Below are 21620 nucleotides of genomic sequence, written 5' to 3'. Positions count from 1 at the left end.
AAAGCCGGATAGCACACAGACTAACACTCCTTTTTTTAGAACCAGTCAGGTACACCTCATAGCTGCCCAAAAGGAAGCCCAGGACAGGCATTGCTCGTCTTCAGTAACACATCAGCATCAATTGATAGTTGGAATAAATAGACTGCATTCATCACCACATCTTCTTAAGGTGCAGGCTTTATTTTCAAGTGTAGGGGTGGGCAGTATGAGGTTCTGCAGCAGCTGAGGTGTGCAGTATGAAATTCTGCATAACAGTATGAGGTTCTGCCCCCCCTAGGTTTGATCCTGGCTACGCCCATAGTGTGAATGTAGCCTGAGGATCTAGGCTTTATCTTAGCCGAGATAAGTCATAGTGTGTTAGTGTGTGTGTGTGTGTATATATATATATATATATATATATACACACATACAGTATATATACTGTGTATATATATACTGTATATATATATATATATACACAGTACAGACAAAAAGTTTGGACACACCTCATTCAAAGCGTTTTCTTTATTTTCATGTCTATGAAAATTGTAGATTCACTCTGAAGAAATCAAAACTATGAATTAACACATGTGGAATTATATAATTAACAAAAAAGTGTGAAACAACTGAAAATACTGTATGTCTTATATTCTAGGTTCTTCAAAGTAGCCACCTTTTGCTTTGATTTCTGCTTTGCACACTCTTGGCATTCTCTTGATGAGCTTCAAGAGGTAGTCACCGGAAATGGTTTTCACTTCACAGGTGTACCCTGTCAGGTTTAATAAGTGAGATTTCTTGCCTTATAAATGAGGTTGGGACCATCAGTTGTGTTGTGCAGAAGTCTGGTGGATACACAGCTGATGGTCCTACTGAATAGACTGTTAGAATTTGTATTATGGCAAGAAAAAAGCAGCTGAGTAAAGAAAAACGAGTGGCCATCATTACTTTAAGAAATGAAGGTCAGTCAGTCCATAAAATTGGGAAAACTTTGAAAGTGTCCCCAAGTGCAGTGGCAAAAAACATCAAGCGCTACAAAGAAACTGGCTCACATGTGGACCGCCCCAGGAAAGGAAGACCAATTGTCACCTCTGCTGCAGAGGATAAGTTCATCCGAGTCACCAGCCTCAGAAATCGCAGGTTAACAGCATTTCAGATTAGAGACCAGGTCAATGCCACACAGAGTTCTAGCAGCAGACACATCTCTACAACAACTGTTAAGAGACTTTGTGCAGCAGGCCTTCATGGTAAAATAGCTGCTAGGAAACCACTGCTAAGGACAGGCAACAAGCAGAAGAGACTTGTTTGGGCTAAAGAACACAAGGAATGGACATTAGACGAGTGGAAATCTGTGCTTTGGTCTGATGAGTCCAAATTTGAGATCTTTGGTTCCAACCACCATGTCTTTGTGCGACACAGAAAAGGTGAACGGATGGACTCTACATGCCTGGTTCCCACCGTGAAGCATGGAGGAGGAGGTGACATGGTGTGGGGGTGCTTTGCTGGTGACACTGTTGTGGATTTATTCAAAATTGAAGGCATACTGAACCACCATGGCTACCACAGCATCTTGCAGCGGCATGCTATTCTATCCGGTTTGTGTTTAGTTGGACCATCATTTATTTTTCAACAGGACAATGACCTCAAACACACCTCCAGGCTGTGTAAGGGCTATTTGACCAAGAAGGGGAGTGATGGGGTGCTACGCCAGATGACCTGGCCTCCACAGTCACCAGACCTGAACCCAATCGAGATGGTTTGGGGTGAGCTGGACCACAGAGTGAAGGCAAAAGGGCCAACAAGTGCTAAGCATCTCTGGGAACTCCTTCAAGACTGTTGGAAGACCATTTCCAGTGACTACCTCTTGAAGCTCATCAAGAGAATGCCAAGAGTGGGCAAAGCAGTAATCAAAGCAAAAGGTGGCTACTTTGAAGAACCTAGAATATAAGACATATTTTCAGTTGTTTCACACTTTTTTGTTAATTATATAATTCCACATGTGTTAATTCATTGTTTTGATGCCTTCAGAGTGAATCTACAATTTTCATAGTCATGAAAATAAAGAAAACTCTTTGAATGAGAAGGTGTGTCCAAACTTTGGTCTGTACCGTATGTATGTAATCGATATTATACAGTGTATTACATATTCACAATTTATTACAGTTTTTTGTGTTCTAAAGTTGTATTCCAATAAATATATTATGTTCTATCTAAATATCTTGATTAGTGGATCATAGAAATGATTAAATGTCTGATGTTCACACTGTACTACAATAAATTTTTCACTTAAATATAAGTAATATATGTGGGAGTCGGAGTCGTGGAGTCGGAGTTGGAGTTGGAGTCGGTGTAAGGGAAATTGAGGAGTCGGAGTCGCAGGTTTGGCTTACCGACTCCACAGCCCTGGTATCCAGGATCAAACCGGGGGGGGCAGAACCTCATACTGTTATGCAGAATTTCATACTGCACACCTTAGCTGCTGCAGAACCTCATACTGCACACCCCTACACTTGAAAATAAAGCCTTCACCTTAAGAAGATGTGGTGATGAATGCAGTCTATTCCAACTATCAATTGATGTGTTATTGAAGACGAGCAATGCCTGTCCTGGGCGTCCTTTTGGGCAGCTATGAGGTGTACCTGACTGGTGCTAAAAAAAAGGAGTGTTAGTCTGTGTGCTATCTGGCTTTCATTCTTTTTGGTACAGATATGATATGGATAGACAAATATGGATAAATGGATAGATAGAGCAGATTTGTAATCTGCTTTTGCTATTGAAAACATTAGCTATGAGCTCAAAAACCTTTCAGGTGATGCCGTTTTTTAAAAAGCTGATCTGGTTTTGCAACTGAAAAACGTATACTCAAAAAACTCAGGAAAAACGCTGTGTGTGAATGTAGCCTTAGATCAGGAATAGAACAGTCATTTATAGGACATTTCCCAAATTCCTATGAAAAAATATTCAGCACATTCTGCATTAAACTACTGTACCCAATTTATTATATATTTTAGGAGTCGGAGTCGGTCCATTTTATACCGACTCCGACTCCACCAAAATGAGCACCGACTCCACGACTCCGACTCCACAGCCCTGCCTTTTACAGCTACAGTGGGGGAAATAAGTATTTGATACACTGCCGATTTTGCACGTTTTCCCACCTACAAAGAATGGACAGGTCTGTAATTTATATCACAGCTACACTTCAATTGTGAGAGACAAAATCTTTAAAAAAAAATCCAGAAAATCACATTGTATGATTTTTACATAAATAATTTGCATTTTATTGCATGAAATAAGTATTTGATACAATAAAAAACAGAACTTAATATTTGGTACAGAAACTTTTGTTTGCAATTAGAGGTCAGACATTTCCTGTAGTTCTTGACCAAGTTTGCACACACTGCAGCAGGGATTTTGGCCCACTCATCCATACAGATGTTCTCCAGATCTTTAAGGTTTCGGTGCTGTCTCTGGGCAACATTGAGTTTCAGCTCCCTTCAAAGATTTTCTGTTGGGTTCAGGTCTGGACACTGGCAAGGACACTCCAGGACTTGAAATGATTCTTGCATGGTTACTCCTTAGTTGCCCTGGTTGTGTTTTTCGGGTCATTGTCATCTTTTGAAGTACCATCCACGAACCATCTTCAATTCTCTTACAAAGGGAAGGAGGTTTTGGCCAAAATCTTGAGATACATGACCCCATCCATCCTCCCTTCAATGTAGTGCAGTCGTCCTGTCCCCTTTGCAGAAAGCTACCCCCAAAGTATGATGTTTCCCCAACCATGCTTCACTGTTTGGACAGTGTTATTGGGGTTATACTCATCCTTCTTCCAAACACGGAGAGTGGAGTTTATACCAAAATGTACTATTTTTGTCTGATGACGTTATCCCTTCCTCGGGATCATCCAGATGGTCATTAGTGAACTTCAAACAGGCCTGGACATGTGCTGACATGATCAGGGGGACCTTGCGTGCCCTACAGGATTTTAATCCATGACGACATAGAGTGTTACTAACGGTTATGTTTGAGACTCTGGTCCCAGCCCTCTTCCGGTCATCGACCAGGTCCTCCTATGTAGTTCTGGGCTGATTCCTGACCTTTCTCAGAATCATCTGAATCACCCCAGAGGCCGTGGGATACTCGGCGCCGGGCCCGTTAACTTCAATGGGAAATGTCACAGTGGCAGTGACCCGGTCCGTGGCCTCAGGCGGTCATGTAAAAGGGGTTGAATTGAATGGGGATAAGGTTTATGAAGTGATTCGTGATGCCACCTGTGGTTTCTGGTCAGATTGAACAGCGCTGCGGTGTTGCTTCTCTGGGACAGATGTTGGGTGCAGCTGAGATGTTGAAGCCCTCCACAGGTTGAGCTGTAGTCCCAGGGCAGTAGAGGTGAGATGGTAGTTAGTGAGGTGTTGTAGAAGGAAGATGTAGCAGTGCTGGATGGGTGGCGCAGAAAGAATGCGGAGGACACAGTGCATGTAGTTCAGTGGGCTTTTCTCTCAGTTCTGCCATACGCACAGATGCCCGCTTCAGTGCTGTGTTCTCCAGGTGAGGGGCCCAGCCAACTTCCAGATAAGTTGAAATGCACCTTTTCAGCCTTCCCAATCAGTGTGTGCCTTTCCTGGTCTTACCAAACAATTTGCTGCTAAAACTCCTTCCTTCCACTCCAGCACTTCACAGTTGTCGTTCTGGGCCAGCTGCTGCGAATCCTGTTCAGACAATGCCTCACCATTTCTGTGATTCTATATAGCGCCTTTCCAGTCGGACCAACTGTGGTAGGGGCGATGGTCCATAAAGTAACCAAAGCTGTTGGCTTGCTAGTGGCACCCTGAAGAATGTGATCTAGACTAGGGGCCGTTCCCTTTGTGACCAGTTTCTCCCTCCACTTGACTTGTAGTCAGCGTGGATAAGGGACCCACGGTGAGTTCATTCCAGCCGTGTTTCAGAAGAACCTTCTTTACTAGGGAGCTTCTCTTGTATTCCAAACCATCAAGCAGTCTCTAATCTGTAGAGCTGCTGCAGTCACGTCCTTCTGCTTTCCATCCCTCAGAGGCATCTGATCTCTCTATCCTGCTCCCGCTCTAATCTACGCTCCGCCCACCTGTTCCCTATTCCCGACTTTGTGTACGTTTGGTGATTTCCCTACAGTGTATGACTCAGCTCGAACTCTGGACTCTGCCTCCGTTTTTTCTGTCTCTGGTACTACGTTCCCCGACTGGCTTTTGGCCCACTTCACTGGCTTATACCTTGACTCCTCCTTCCATGTTGGATACTGCGCTCCCTCTGGCTCTGACTTTTGGATCGTCTCTGACCTTGTGCATTGCTGAGACGTCCAGTACTTCATCTTCCTGTTTGTTGCTGACTCCAGCCTGTCTGACTACTCTGCCGCCTCTTCTGCACCAAGGTGCTACACAATAAGTGCTACCCCTTACTGCGCCCCCTGGTGGAGGCTGCGCGCAACTGCTCTGCAGTTGCATTACACTACCATTTTCTAATAATTATGCCAACAGTTGTTGCTTCCTCACCAAGCTACTTGCTTATTGTCCCATCCCAACCTTGTTCAGGTCTACAATTTTGTTCCGGGGGGGGGGGGAGATTATGCTGGAAAGATACCAAAAATACCTTGAAAAAATTGCTTGCTTTTTAAGGTCTAAAACTTGTTTGGTGTTAAAAGGGTTAAAATGACACTGTTGTTTTGACATAAACTTCTGACTCATAGTAAGGAGAGGATTGATTGGGGTATAGATGCTCCGAGCAGTGCTCTTTTTGTAGATCTTAGGCTAGTTCCACACTAGTGTTTTTTATCGCTGCATTTTTGCGCAGTGCAAACGCATACAAAAAACGCATCATGTGTTTTGTATGCGTTTGCTGCTTTTTTGCGCATGTGTTTTAACCATTTTTAGCCATTTTTACTCTTAAAACGCATGCATTATTAAACGCAGACGTGTGCATATCCATACGCACATCTGCGTTTCCATAGACTGAAATGTGTCTTTTTGCGCATTCCGTGCTCATTCCGTGCGCATGCATTTTTTTGAGACAGGTTGGACGGACCAAAAATGCAACAGGTTGCGTCCGGCGCACTTGGGCGCACACAAAAAACGCATGCGCACGTAAAACGCGTACGAACGCGTGCAAACTCTAGACCATGTGCACCCATGTTAAAGATAGGGGAAAAGGACGCATGCGCATGTATGCGCAAAAACGCAGCGCAAAAAAACGCTAGTGTGAAACCAGCCTTATACCAGTAGAATGGTATGCAGGTCCAGAGCTTAGCTGACAGCCACTACATTCATTTCAGTAACTGAGTTCTCAGCACCCGGACCACCGATCAAAACTCCTGAAATGACTTTATGACTGGTCTTCAGATTACATTATACAGCGATGGGTTCATGGCTTGTGAAATATTGTATCTGCTAAACAGAATAAGAAAAAAATATTCACTAAGCATGTGATACTGTCTGTAATCCTTTTTTGACACAAGGTGGCACTGTGGAAGTGCATAAGTTTGGACTATGCGACTTGCCATACTTTTACGGGTCTTTTATAGCAGAGTATGAGGTAAACGTGCTTTTTTGAATAATGAAGACATGACGTGTTTATAATACAAGCATCTTTCTCCTGATATAGAACCAGCTGGATGCACAATAGTACATTTATTATCCTGACCATTTCTGCACATTATGATTCCGCTTGTTATGTTCCTTATGTAACCTGTGTGTATGCAGCTGCACCTTGTCCTTGAAGTGGGGAAGCTGGGACTTGTATACTTCAATGCCGGTGAGAAATAGGACTGAACTAAAAGAGTATTAAGCATAATAGGGATATTCTCTAGTCAATCAGGGTGGAATACTAACATTTAGGCTGTATTCACATCTGCATTGGCACTTTGTAGCAGATTCCAGGAGGTTTGATGGGAAGATTAACATCGCATGTATGGCGCCCTGTAAAGTCAGGTATCACAATTGTGTGTGAACTCTGATGGTGCAAGAAGCCAGATATTCAGCCATTGTTACACACATGTAATTAATGTAAGGGCTACTGTGAAGTCTGGTGGGTTTCAGCCCCTACAGGAGATTTACGGAGCCAAGGAGAAGCAACCCTGCACCCCGGGATTGAGTGGTGGTGTAGATCACGGAGGCCAGCCAGTGCCTTTGCTGTGGTGGCTGTCGGGACTCCAGCGAAATCTGTGCTGCCGCATGGGACACAGTGTCCTGCACGGTTCACGAAGTGCACAACTGCCAGACCTCACCAGTTAGGGATCAGAGGATGGAGGTCTTGATACAATCCTTAGCTGTCAGCGGTGGGAAGAGAGCAAAGGTACTTTTCTGTATGCCTGAGGTGCCGTGGATGCCAAGGACCAGGCTGAGAGGGTTTAGTGCACATATAGTGCTATATGCAGTGGGAGTGAGAAGAGCTGCCGGAAAAGAGTTGGGGTCATCACACCATGAGGGGCTGTTGGCTTAGTGTACTGAATAACTGTGGAGAGCTGTAATCATCATCATTGACTGCTCCAATAAAAGCAAGTTGTTTTCCTGTTGCTCCTGAGGACTGGACATTGCTTGTTGAGAGAATGTGATCATGCATGCCACCCACAACTTCCCCTCTTTTCATACTGCTGAGTACAGCCCACCTGCCTGCGAGAGGACCATGGAAGTTGGCTGCCTTTACACCCCGGCTCAGTGGAGGCCGACCCAGACACATGCAGCACTTTCATTGCAATCAAAATCTCTATAACTACAACGGACCCCATTATAAATCAGTAGAGTATGTCATGTGCCATATAATGGCTCCAGGACCAAATAGAATAGAGAAGCTTCCGTCCTGAGTTACCACCCGGCGCACCAGGGCAAGTGCAGTGGCCCTTGACAGACTGGGCCCAGTCTCCATTGGGGACATCGGTGTAAGCAGGTTGTTAGATGCAGTGACAGACAGGAGGCAGAGCAAGGGTTAGCCAGATGTAACAAATAAAACAAGGTATTCACTCCTCGCAGGGAGGTTAAAGGATTGATAATAGGGGTAGCAAAGGTAAAACAGATATTGTGATTTTGGAAAAAAAAATGTTTTTCCTCCTTATGTTCGCAGTTTAGATTTAGTGTTAGGGACTCACAATATCTGGGGACCCTTGACGGTGGGTTGTGAGCTTATCTGCTTTGGCCAAAATAGTAACTAATACCCCATATCTATTTATCTTTTTGCACTTTTTATCATTTTTGCAGGATGCAGTTAGAGCCCTTTATGTTGGCTTGGTTTTTCTGTGTGATGCATGTTATAGTGCTGAGCTGCCCGCCTGCTAGAATTATGGGCATCAACAATAGGTTGCTCTGACACATTGCATCGCACTTATCAGTGTGACTTATGTCTTAAACAAGCCTTATTAGTGTGCTTTTTTCCACTGGGCAGCCGGACCATATTGGGTTACTGGCTGTCCTCATCAGTGGTATGCACCTGTGCTGCCCCAGCCTTCATCAATGGGGCTCTGCTGCATCCTGCCAGTGCATCAGTCAGGGCTTGGTGAGTTACCTTTCAAATGATGTTGTTTTTTTGAAATTTTGGAATTTTTTTTTTTTTCCTCCTTATGTTCGCGGGTTGTAGAACCGGCAGCGACTGGGCGATGTCCTCAGATGGGGTCCTTTAAACGATGGTCCATCTTCTGGCGGTAGCAGTCGGTCTCTGATTTCTTCTGCTGAGCTCCTAGTCCATAAGCACGTGCGGCCAAAACAAACAAGGCCGCTGTACTCTCAGAGTCAAACGTAAGCAGGCGGGAAGCAAGTGGCAGGTTTGGCCACAAAAGTCTGTCCGGTATTCGGCCTTCTCTCCTCTGCACGTGTGCAGTACTCAGTCACCGAGCGCACGACACTTCTGTCTCTTGCAGCTACTGAGCGCACGGCACCTCTCTGCAGTGGTCCCACTGGAGGCGGCGGGGACCAAACAACGCAGCCGGTCGTGGTGCCGATGCTCAGAGGACAGCACGCTGCTCACCTGGCTGCGTGCTGCTGCTGGTTTTTGCCAAATTGCCCGCACCTGCACGGGCTTTTCTTTTAAAGCTGCCCCTCCTACCCGGGTCATGAGGTCGGTCCGGCTCCTTATTCCTTCCCCCAGGAAACAAGGGAGGCAGTCTCAACAGTTATGGACCCGGCTCGGTACAGGTACCCACGGCCCGGTCTTCCTCCTTACACCAGCATGCTATGGGACCAATAATTCAGAGGGGCCTGGTTCTAGGGCTGGCACTAGGCCCCTCCATGCTCTAAACTGTTTCAAATACTCACATCTCCCACTGCTCCGTTCTCATTAAAGTCTTCAGACTCTCTGTGACGTCTCAGTACAGAGGGTGCGCTGACGTCTCAGTGCAGAGAGCGCATTGACGTTCACTACAGCGCGACCTCTGTGCAGAGAGTCAGAAAACGCTGAGGAGACCAGAGCAGCAGGGAATGAAGAGAGGTGAGCATATGCAGCAGCAGAAGCCTGATGACATGCCCCAGAAGCAGTTGGAGCGGTGGCATCCCCGTGTTAGTGGTGGCGACAGCCGTGTCGGTGAGAGATAGAGTTCTGCAAGAATAAGCTGATCCAGTCAGAGAAGCTTAGGAGCGCTATGTCTCTCTTACATTCTCTAAGGCCTCTTTCACACATCAGTTTTTCGCCGTCAGGCGCGATCCGGCTATTTTTACGAAAACCGGATCCGGCGAAATGCAATGTCGGATCCGGTTTTTCCCCACTGACTTGCATTAGCGCCGGATCGCGCCGGATGGTCATGCGTTTCGTCCGGTTTTGGCCGGATCCGGCATTGTGTCGCAATCCGGCGTCTGGAAAAAACGGCAACTGTAACGTTTTTTGTCTCCGGCGAAAAAGCCGGACCCACTGGATCCGGCGCTTCCGGCTTTTTCACACAATGAAAGTCTATGAGCGCCGCAATGTGCCAGATCCGGATTTTTTGGTCTGAGCATGCTCAGTAGCCCTGCTCACAGCAAACATATATAAAACCATGACAGTGGGACCCTCAGCCACAGCCAATATGCCAGCCCAGAGAGGAGCCAGCCGCAGGAGAAGGCAGGAGAGTACCGCATCACCAGCACCACCCCAAATGGAGTCAAGGGACCTTGATGAACAGGCAGAGGGGAATCCAGCAGCAGACGACAGACGGTAATTATCAACTCCCCCATTCCTCAAAACTAGGGCCATGGAACTAGGGCCATGGAATATCAATATATTCAGTGGCCCTTTGTTTCTCTTTATTCACCAGCAGAAGACGCCCTATAGATGCAGCAGCAACAGCAGCACCAGCAGCAACAGCAGGAGTGGAGACTGGCCAGCAGGAGGACACCACATCTTCTTCTGGGAGCCCTCCCTCACGTCGTCAGCGTTTGCCGGTAAGTTTTTATTTCCAAAATCCATCATCTCTGGAATATATGTCTATTCATTGGCTTTTATTTCAAAACAGGAATCACAAGCTGAAGAGGAGCTCCCAGAAGAAGAAGGAAGGGGTGGACAGACACCTGGAGTGGGCTCACAATTGGTAAGTTTCCTGCATCAAAAGCAGAAACACTACATCACACTATACACAACACATAGAAAACAATGTAGCGCAGATATCACACAGCAGACACATATGCCTATATCCAACCACATAATTTTTTTGCTTTTCTTTTCTAGTCTTCCCAATCTGGTGCTCGGCCAAGAGGTCCTCGCAGTGCCTCCCAGGGTCGTCAGCGACAGCAACGCGGCGGTCACCAGCGTGTAAGTATAATAATTTTGATTTTTTTGCACTTTTTATTTCATTTCTTTAAGTGTGGAGGCTAATTATGTTAATTTTCTCTTTTTCTTTAACAGCCTTCACAGCGTGCTCCCGACTTTGACTGTGAGGATGGAGGGATTGATGTCGACCACCTCATCGATCTTGTTAGAGAAAGGGAGCCGCTTTAGAATGTGGCTGACCATCGGCATGCTGATCTAATTGTGACCCGACGGCTCTGGGAGGAAATCTGTTCGCTCCTTGTGGACCGCTGGGAGGACCTTGAAGCTTGGGCCCAGATTAAAGAGCGTAAGTATATACAGTTCCCGTTGCTTGATGTTAAGCAGTGTTTCCCGAACTCCAGTCCTCGTGGTACCCATGGGTCATGTTTTCATGATTTCCTTTTGAGCAACACTATGGAAATCCTGAAAACATGACCCGTTGGGAACCACGAGGACTGGAGTTTGTGAAACACTGATGTTGTATACTAACCACTTTGTGCTTTCTCGTTTCAGGGGAGAGAATTGTGAAGCGGTGGCGGTCTGTGAGGGATCGTTTCAAGAAGGAGCTCAATAAAGAGATGCGGGCCCCAAGTGGATCTGGAGGATGCAGGAGCAAGTACAAGTACGCTCGAGCCCTGTCGTTCCTCCGGGATACAATGGTCACCAGAAGGTAAATATGAAACATCCCATGTATAAAATAAAGTTTACATGTCTAAATTTTTTTTCAGCCAGGGCCAATGGTATGTCAGGATATTAATTGTATTTTTTTCTCTTTGTTCCACAGCACGGTGACCAGCACTCGGGAGCCTGCACGGTTGGACCCTTCTGCAGCGATCCCTGAGGAGAACGGCACCGAGGGACACTTCGAGCACCCCGGCACATCTGCACCTTCCCAAACTTCCCTCACATTCGACCCATCTGTCCCATCCACCAGCGCAGGTGCATCGTGGCTGCCTACATTACATGAAGCTGCTGGTGAGATGATCGCTTTCCCTTTACCCCACCCTTCTGCCCCTGCCACCTCTAGTACACCTGCGGGTACTGAGCGGCAGAAGGGTCAGGAAAAGAGCTATGCCCCAGAGTTCTTGCATCTAAATGCATCTTTCCAGAACTGTCTCAGTCTTGTCAGAGCAAATCTCCACAGGCTTTCAGCTGATCAAAGCAAGATCTTCTCCAAATCACACCTTTTTCAGGTCTGTTGTGGAGCGCATGGCAACGCTATCTCCTACCCAGCAGATGCATGTAATGCATTCGTGCCACGGTGCTCTACAGCTGGTTACCTCCCACCACAGTAGTTCCTCCACCTGCACCCCCTCCAGCCACTGTCCCTCCTCCCCCTCCTATTCCATACCAGCCACCTCCCCACTTCCAGCAACCTGCCCCGTACCAACCTCCTTCGCCGTACCACTTCTCAACCACATCATCTGCTACTCCAGTCCCTGCCCAACCCTCCTCTCCACCACCAACCACCTGTTCTGCCACCCACATGTCCACCCATTCTCTTGCTTTTTCCACCCCTTCACCTCTAACTGTTCCTTCCCCACCATGATCCCAGTCCTCTCTCCACATTCCCAGTGTCGAAGTGTCCCGCAGCCCTTCCAGCAGTATTTCCACCCCACACTACACTAATTTATAAATGTGTGTATGCAAATAAAAAAGAAAATTTTTTTGGGCAATTAACAGTTTATTAAAAACAAAAATTTTTCAATAAAAGTTAAATTATTGGTTTACACTGGTTGTCTGTCTTTTATTTCTGCGGCGAACTATGGTATAAAAAAAAGGTTAAGTACAGGGTAGACAAAAGGTAAAAAGGTATACAAAACCTGGTACATAACTGTGGGTAAAAGGTAAATAAATGTTACCTTTTGGCCACAGTTGTGTTCCTGGTTGTGTTTGAGACAAAGTATTTCACCTTTTACCAAAAGTTATGTATCTTGTTGGGAATTTCACAACTTTTGATAAAAGGTGAAAGACTTTGCCTAAAACACGACCAGGTACACAACTGTGGTCAAAAGGTAAAAATAGTTAAACCACGGCAAGATAGCCAACTTTGTTTGGAAAAGGTATATACTGTTGGTACAAAAGGTGCACAACTTTGGTTAAGGGCAGAAATGTATCAAATTCTGTCATCCTGCCAGTCTATTCTGCCTTGAGGTGACATAAAGTATTGTGCAAAATTGTCCCTCATTCGTGACACTTCTATTGGTAAGGTTCTGGTAATCTTGCAAGGTTGTTTCTTCAGAGGTGTCCTCAATAGAAATGGATTCCTTGCACATAAAATTGTGGAGTACCACGCAAGCTTTGATCACCTCGTCCACAGTTTCTGTCTTGAGGTTGATCGCAGTCAATAGGACACGCCATTTGGCTGTCAGAATAGGAGCATTCCACCATTCTTCTTGCTCTTGTTAGGCGGTAATTAAAAATGTGTTTTGTTCTTGTCAATCCTCTGCTGCAGTACGGTTTTAAAAGGTGTTCTGACAGCTGGAATGCTTCATCCCCTACACAGACAAAAGGCATGGGTGGACCAGATGTTTGCGGCAGCGGTCTAGGGGATGGGAACTGGAAGGTGTTTCCATACAGTTTATGCCCCATGGCAGACAGTTTGAAAACTTGAGAGTCATTGGAGCGGCCATAGGCCCCAATATCAACAGCAATAAATTTGTATTCCGCGTCAGTGATGGCCATGAGGACAATGGAAAAATATTTCTTGTAATTGAAATATTCCGATCCCGATCCTGCTGGCTTTACAATGCGGATATGTTTCCCGTCCACAGCGCCCAAGCAGTTCGGAAACTGACATATCTGTAGAAACTTTTCAGCAATTTCAATCCACCTCTCTGTTGTGGTCTCTGGTAAAAACTCTTCAACTAAGGAGTCCCACAGTGCACGGCATGTGTACTTGACGATTCCAGATAAGGTGGAAATCCCTAGTCTGTACAGGAAATGCAGTGACGAAAGGGATTCTCCAGTTGCAAGAAATCTGTGGGTAATTAAAAAAAAAAAAATTAGTTTAAAATCAGAGCATTACATACCAAAACTCAGCTATAACACTTGGAGATACAAACTACCACCAACAAGATTGCAGTGAAAGTGTGCTCAGATGCGAGCATATCCAGTAAATGTGGCTTACCTTAAAGTCACCATCAGACGCTCTGCGGGTGAAACGGAGAAATGGCAATAGGTGTCCACTTTTCTTATGAGGTGTGCAATGCGCTCCACCAAGTAATCCAAATTCTCCATTTTCATGCGAACATATGCAAAAAATTTCTCTGGGTTTCGTCTAAGGTCCATGCAGAGTGTAGAATAGACCCCACGCGTCATTCTCTTGGCTGTGATGGGGTGGATCCACAAACGGCATCGCTGATGCCTGATGCGCTGCTGTCTCGCTCTCTCCTTCTCCAGAACAATCACCCTCAAACGGTTCGCCTCCGCTGTAAAATCCACCACATTCTTCAAAATATTTGCAATCACAACATCCATCTTCGCCAGTCACTTGCTCTTCTCTCCAACCTGTAGTTTCTCCTCTACAACCTGTCAAAGATGGGCTGTAGGAACACGGTATATATAGATTTCAGCAGCCAATCCCATTTTTAAGCCCCCAAGGGGCGTTTTTAAAAACCGGATCCGGCGTAATCCGTCGGAAAACGGATGGAAAAACGGTTGAAACGGATGAGACGCATCCAGTTTTTGGTCTGATGACCAAAACGGATCCGGCAGGAAACCGGATCCATCACATCCAGTTTTCCGTAACATTTGCCGGATCCGGGACTCCGGCGCGATGCCGGATCGCGCCTGACGGCGAAAAACTGATGTGTGAAAGTAGCCTAACTGATTGCATTTTGGCAGTCCTGCGGAACCAGTTCAAGTCTAGACTCTTGCAGTGGGATGTGTTAAAAATGACATTTCCCGTAAAAGGGAGCTTGGAAGGGAGGATGATGTTAAGTGTGAGGTCAATGCTGTCCCTCCATTTGGTGGCTGAATGTATCTAATCTTTCCAGGGGGTTCCCTGGATAAATAAGGTTACACAGGTGGTCACCAGAGATGCGAGTCCCGAAGGGTGGAGGCAACAATAATAATACATTTTTGGTGCACAGCTAACAACTCAATAAGCTGATGCAGGGGTGCCGATCAGTGGTCATGAACAATGACCAACAACAAAAGAGAAAGCAAGATCACTATATGAAGTGCACACCACTAATCCATTATAAAAGGGAAAACGCTTTATTGACAACATGAATAAAAACATTTAAAAAAAACAAACAACCCGCATAAACCCTGCTACCACACATTGTGCAGGCAATTATGGTTATATATATATATATATATATATATATATATATATATATATATATATATATGTGTGTTAATGAATCAATATACAATATGGTCACATATAATCAATTATATAATGGTATCTAGCCTCAATTGATCCTAAAATAGTACTCAAAATGAAGGACTACAAAACTGGCACACTGTGACAGAAGAATTCCCCAAATGCATATAGAGTGTGAAATCCACCAGATATACTCACCAGGCCAGGGACATGTTACTTTTCTCATGGAATTTTGTCCCATTGAATATATCTTGTGGATTTCACACTCTTTATATACATTTGGGGAATTTCATCCTCGGCACCTACAGGTCTGCTGTCAACTTACTGGTCTTTCGCAGATGTCTTCGACAAAAAGGAGGCCGAGACTCAGCCTCCTCATTGACCATACGTCTGTCCGATTGACCTCGTTCCTGGCTCTATCCCACCCAGGGGTAGAATATACCCGCTATCTCCTGCCGAAACCCAAGCTATGTCAGAGTATATCCAGGAGAATCTAGCCACAGGTTTCATTCGTAAGTCCTCCTCACCCGCAGGAGCGGGATTTTTCTTTGTCAAAAAGACAAAGACTACAGAGAGCTGAATGACATCACGGTCAAGAACAAGTATCCACTGCCACTGCTCCTAGAGCTCTTTGACCGGCTAAGAGGAGCACGAATTTTCACCAAGCTAGATCTTCGTGGGGCCTACAACTTGATCCGTATTCATTCTGGTGACGAGTGGAAGACCGCCTTTAACACCCGAGACAGCCACTAGGAGTACTTGGTCATGCCCTTCGGCCTCTGCAACACTCCAGCGGATGTGAACGACATCTTCCGGGATATGCTGTACTCCAGTGTGGTAGTCTACCTGGACAATATCCTCGTTTTTTCTCCAGATCTGTCTACCCACAGCAAGAATGTGCGCCAAGTACTGCGTTTGAGGGAAAACCGCCTTTACGCCAAGATCGAGAAATGTGTCTTTGAACAAACGTCCTTGCCATTCTTGGGGTACATCATCTCGGACTCTGGTCTATGCATGGATCCGGCGAAAGTGTCCACCGTTCTCGATTGACCACGGTCCCATGGGGTGAAGGCAATCCAACAATTTCTTGGCTTTGCGAACTACTATTGGCAGTTCGTTCCTCATATCTCCTCGTTGGTTTGCCTTATCTCATCCCTTATCCGCAAATGAGCTAACCCAAATGCTTGGCCCCCTGAGGCAGAGGACGCCTTCCAATCCTTGAAGCAAGCCTTCGCCACTGCTCCAGCGCTTCATTGTCCTGAGGTTAGCAAACATTTCACTCTCAAGGTGGACGCATCCTCCACCGGGGCCGGCGCAGTCCTTTTGCAGAAGTCTTCTTCAGTACATCTAGTCACCTGTGGCTTCTTTTCTAAAGTATTCTCCTCGACTGAGCAGAACTACTCCATAGGTGACAAAGAACTATTGGCCATTAAGTTGGAGGAATGGAGATACTTACTAGAAGGTGCCATACATCCATTCAAGATCTTCACGGACCATAAGAACCTGGCGTACATCCAGTCTGCACAAAGGCTCAACCCCCAGCAAGCCAGGTGGTCTTTGTTCTTCGCCCGTTTCGACTTTGAACCCCATTTTCGGCCAGGCGATAAAAACGTTAAAGCTGATACGTTATCAAGGTCTTTCCAGTCGACTGATACTGAAGAGGAACCTTCTCATATCATCGACCCATCCAAAGTAATTACCCTGGTTCCTGTCAACTTGACTACTTTACCTTCTGGAAGAACCTTTGTGGCTGAGAGCAACCAAAAATGAGTGTTAAGCTGGGGATATTCATCCAAGATTGCCGGCCTCGTTGGTGTCAAGAAGACTCACTCCCTGATCTTCCGCTACTATTTGTGGCCATCTCTTTCCCAGGATGTCAAAGACTTTGTGGCCTCTTGTCCATCCTGCGCCCAGAACAAGGCACCCAGACAACCACCCTCCGGCCTTCTGCTTCCTCTTCCAGTACTTTCGGCTCAATGGCAGCACATAGCCATGGATTTTGTTACCGATTTGCCTCGTTCCCCTGGTTGTACTGTGATCCTAGTGGTTGTGGTCCGATTCTCAAAAATGGCCCATTTTGTTCCTCTCCCCAGTCTAACTTCTGCTCCTGAATTGGCGAAGATTTTCATCACCCACATCTTCAGAATTCACGGCTTCCCTCTTCACATCGTGTCGGACAGTGGGGTCCAATTCACCTCCCGGTTCTGGAGAGCTCTTTGTGGACTCATGAAAGTGACACTGGACTTTTCTTCTGCCTATCACCCCCAAACCAACGGGCAGGTGGAACAAACAAACCAAATTCTTACATCTCATCTCCATCACTTTTCAAATGTTCATCAGAACGACTGGGTCAGTTTACTTCCTTGGACAGAGTTCGCATATAATAACCACACCAGCGAATCTTCCTTCAAGTCTCCCTTCTTCATTATTTTCTGACAACATCCCAGGGTGCCTTTACCGGTACTTCCTATCTCGGGAGTGCCTGCGGCCGACTCTCTGTCCGTGGAGTTCTCCAGGATTTGGCAGGAGACCAAAACCGCTCTTGAGAAAGCACGAGACAGGATGAAATTACATGCAGATAAAAGGCGCCTGGACTCTCCCCCTTATCTCCCTGGTGACAAAGTGTGGCTTTCCTCCAAATATTGTACCATCCTACAAACTAGGTCCCCGATACTTTGGTCCTTTTGAGGTCCTCAGGCGTATTAATGACGTGACATACAAATTGAAGTTACCTCCCTCGCTCCGCTTTCCCAATTCCTTCCATGTGTCCCTCCTCAAGCCCATGGTACTCAATCGGTTTCATCCATCTCCGGGACACTTGCCCCAGCCTGTGGGTGTAGGGGATGAATTTGAGGTGAATGATATCCTGGCTATCAAGAAGGTAAGAGGCAAAACACTCTTCCTAATTGATTGGAAGGGCTTTGGCCCTGAAGAAAGTTCATGGGAACCAAGGGAAAATATCCAAGCACCCCAGATTTTGTCTAAGTTTCTTTCCAGCCTTAGAAAGAGGGGGCATAAAGGGGGGTACTGTCATGCTGCTCTCACCCGTGGCTGGGACTCTGCGCCCAACATCACCACTTCCGGTGCCACGGCCGCTCCGGGGATCCCGTCGGGTACGCACGCGCACCTCTCGCACTTGATCCTATGGCTGCACTGTGTTGCTAAGCGAGCATGTGCGCTCCTCTCTGCCCTGACTGCAGCCTCGCCATCTCTATGGTCCTGGAGGACCTGACCAGGAAGTTCAAGCGCTCATACCCTATATCAGGCTACCTCTTCCTATGGGAGGTGCCTGATTATTTTTGTGCTTCCTTGCTAGGCCTGCTTGGTCCCTGCTTGGCCGCGCACTGTATTCAGGTCCCCTGCACTATGCTTTGTCATGCTCCTTAGCACACGCTCTGCTCTTGCTGTGTGCTTTGCCGTGCTCCTTAGCACATGCTCTGCTCTTGCTCTGTGCTTTGCCGTGCTTCTTAGCACACGCTCTGTTCCTGTACTGTGCTCTGTCGTGCTTCTTAGCACACGCTCTGCTCCTGCACTTTGTTCTGTCGTGCTTCTTAGCACACGTTCTGCTCCTGTCCTGTGTCCTGTCGTGCTTCTTAGCAAACCCTCTGTCTTGCCTTGCACCCAGGCATGCTTCCTCGCATGTGCTCTGCCTAGCCTTGTACTCAGGCTTTCCAGCACGCACTCTGCTTTGCTCCATACCCAAGCGTGCTTGTCAGTGCACGGCATATGCGCTCCGGTACCCAGCATGCTCCCGTGTACGCGCCTTGTACTACCCAGTACCCAGCGTGCCCCCGTTCACACGCCCTGTACTTTCCTGTACTCTCCGTACTTCCGTGCACATGCCCTGTACTATTTATACCCTGCGTGCTCCTGTGTCCACACTTTGTATATGGAATTAGCCAGCTAATTTGGTTTATTTCCTGCTTTCACTCAGTTAATAATGGTCAGTATATATACATACTCTTGAACTAGCCGTGGACAATTGCGGGGGCGCAGAAAGGGTTAATGGGTCGGACTCTCTAGGCTACATAGCGGCGGTAAATCAGAAACACGATCACCCTGACGAAGGAGGTAGCATTGCCTCTGAAACGCGTTTGTTGGTTTCTGATCCTAGCATTGCCCCGTAGCTGTTGTGACGTCACACGCTCAGGGATTTTGCCCGCCATTCTTTCACGCGGGCATCCAGGGTACGCCACCGGCCGGGGCTCTCCCTGGCTCTGACTGACTTGACTGCTTCCCAGCTCTTGCGACATCCACTTTATCAAGCATCTACGACTATATCTGTGGAGTTATGTACCCATGGATCATATATATCACCACCCGGTAAGGGCAGCATTACCTGGTTTTGTGTGCACTTCATGGCCACGGTATTTAGGCTCTGATATGAACAAAGCCAGTTATGCCAAGTTTTCTTCCTGTGTTATTGTAGGGATACTGCAGGCCCTTTGCATTCACTTGATTGGCAGGAATTAGACACCCTGGTTTACTACCTGTTTTAAAGTTTTTGTGTGTCTGTGCAAGTTTCTTTTGGATTTACATTCATCATTCCTTGCAGGAACGCCTTTTATGAGCACTTCTGACACCTTTTTTTAGGTATCTCTACTACTTGACTTTTATTTAGATCATTCTCCCTCGAGTGCTGTCAGTTTCTGTATTATATCATATGGAAGGGTAATGCTACACCTACTGGTGTATTACCTTAGAAGTTAAATCTATAATGTGTATACAGTTCTGCTATGTCTTTATGCACACTGTCTTATATTTTGTTGCTGCTATGTACATAGGTTGTGCACTGTGGTTTATAGGGAGAGCGTAGTACCAACATTTGGCCACAAGATGGGGAACATTTTAGTGCACACTGTTCCCAGTATAGTGTAGAAAGTAAGTAACTGGTTAAGCACATAGGAGGGGCTCCCGGGAGTTAAGGTTAGAGCAGAAGGGAAGTTAGTCAGACGGGCCAAGGTGCCCGAAGTGTCCACATGGGCTATAGGCCCAGGACAGCTTGGCAGCCACACAACGTTAAGCAGCAACAGCCCACGTTATCCCCGGCCACTAGGCATCATTGCAGTGGACCAGTACAGTAGGAAGAAGATGTGGCGACTCATAGCCTGGGCGGACACCATTAGGGCAGGAGTCGGTTGGAGTGAGGAACAGAAGGAAGTTGAAGCTTTGCAGGGAACGGTACAGACAGGTCGGATGCTTTTCTAGAGGCAACCAAACCGGGTGGCGGATGATTTCAAATCTGGGGCGAAACAGGCAGAAGGAATTGTCATCATGGCAAGGTTAGGCCAGGAAGAAACTGGGAAGACTAAGATGGTCCGGTCCAGACATGTGCCGTATGGAAGCGTCAGCACAGTAGGGAGAGCTGAGGAACCAAGTGAAGTTGAACGTGTATCACATGATGTGCCAACTGTGGATATAATGTGTGAAGTCATACGAAAATGTTGAAGTTACTCTGGACTGTGTCTCCATTACTGGGGGTCTCCTCGGAGAAGGGTCATCGCCGCTTGGGAAGTGCCCAGGGGGACCCCAAACCTGAAGACCCAGGTATGCTGAGAAGTGGATTATAGTTTTCTGTGAGGGAAGGTTGGGACACAGATGCTTCAGTGTCTCTGGCCACGACTATAGTCCTGGCCTCCCCATATATTGGCCACTCCCCTCTGCTATATATGCTCAGCTCTGGCACTTGGGAGTTGCCAGTGATCATTTTTCCACTTCCTGTTTTGAAGGTGAAGTTCAGTGTTTGGAGTAGGCAGTGGTAGAGTTTTTCAGGAGATTTCTGCTTGAAGTTGGTTTGAATGTTTATCCTTATCCTCTCCCATTTTGTTTGTGCCTCCTATTTCTTCCTTGTTTCCCACTCAGTTGTTTTGAGAGTGTATTTTATAATTGTAGTTTTCTTTTATCCCTGTTTACCCCTGTCTGTCTGGTTAGTGTTTTCCAACACACTTTGGCCTCAAACCTCCCTGGGTGGAGGAAGGAACAGATAAGGGTTAAGATAGGAGCAAAGCAAGGTACAAAACCTCAAAATTTCCACCATCCGGAGTAATCTGGGGACAGGAATAGTCTAGAGTGCCCTTAGACCGATAGATTGGGTAGGTGCCCACAGTCCCCAGTCCTTGTCACGTCCATAGATGCAATTCCAGCTGAAATAGTCATGCATTGGCAGGCCCCCCCTCTTGTATGGACCCATTTGTGACTGTGATTTTTTGCCCCTGTTTCCGGGTTTGCAAACACTGGAGGCAGCTGTAAAAAAGAGCTTCCACTCAGAAGGCACCCGCTCTCTTAATGAAGATATAAAGGAAAAGACAATGGCAGTCAAGCCTAAAGTGGCTCCGCCTGGGGAAACTTGGCTGCTATGCTGGTGTCTAAAATAATAATAATATATGGTATTTTTTGGATTATAAGACACTCCGGATTATAAGACGCACCCCAAATTTTGAGGACAAAAAAAGGAAATTTTTTTTTTAATAAAATGGTGGTGCATCTTATAATCTGTGCATCTTATTGCTTAACAGGGGGAGGTGGATGCGGTGAAGCGGGGTCCCAGGGTCACTGCTGGAGGAGGTACAAGTGTGGTGAT

This window comes from Dendrobates tinctorius, unplaced genomic scaffold (genome assembly GCF_039654945.1).
Source record: "Dendrobates tinctorius isolate UK_male_01 unplaced genomic scaffold, ASM3965494v1 ptg000177l, whole genome shotgun sequence".
Taxonomy (NCBI): Eukaryota; Metazoa; Chordata; class Amphibia; order Anura; family Dendrobatidae; genus Dendrobates; species Dendrobates tinctorius.
The sequence above is the reverse complement of the archived record's forward strand: the minus strand, read 5'-3'. Positions refer to the sequence as shown.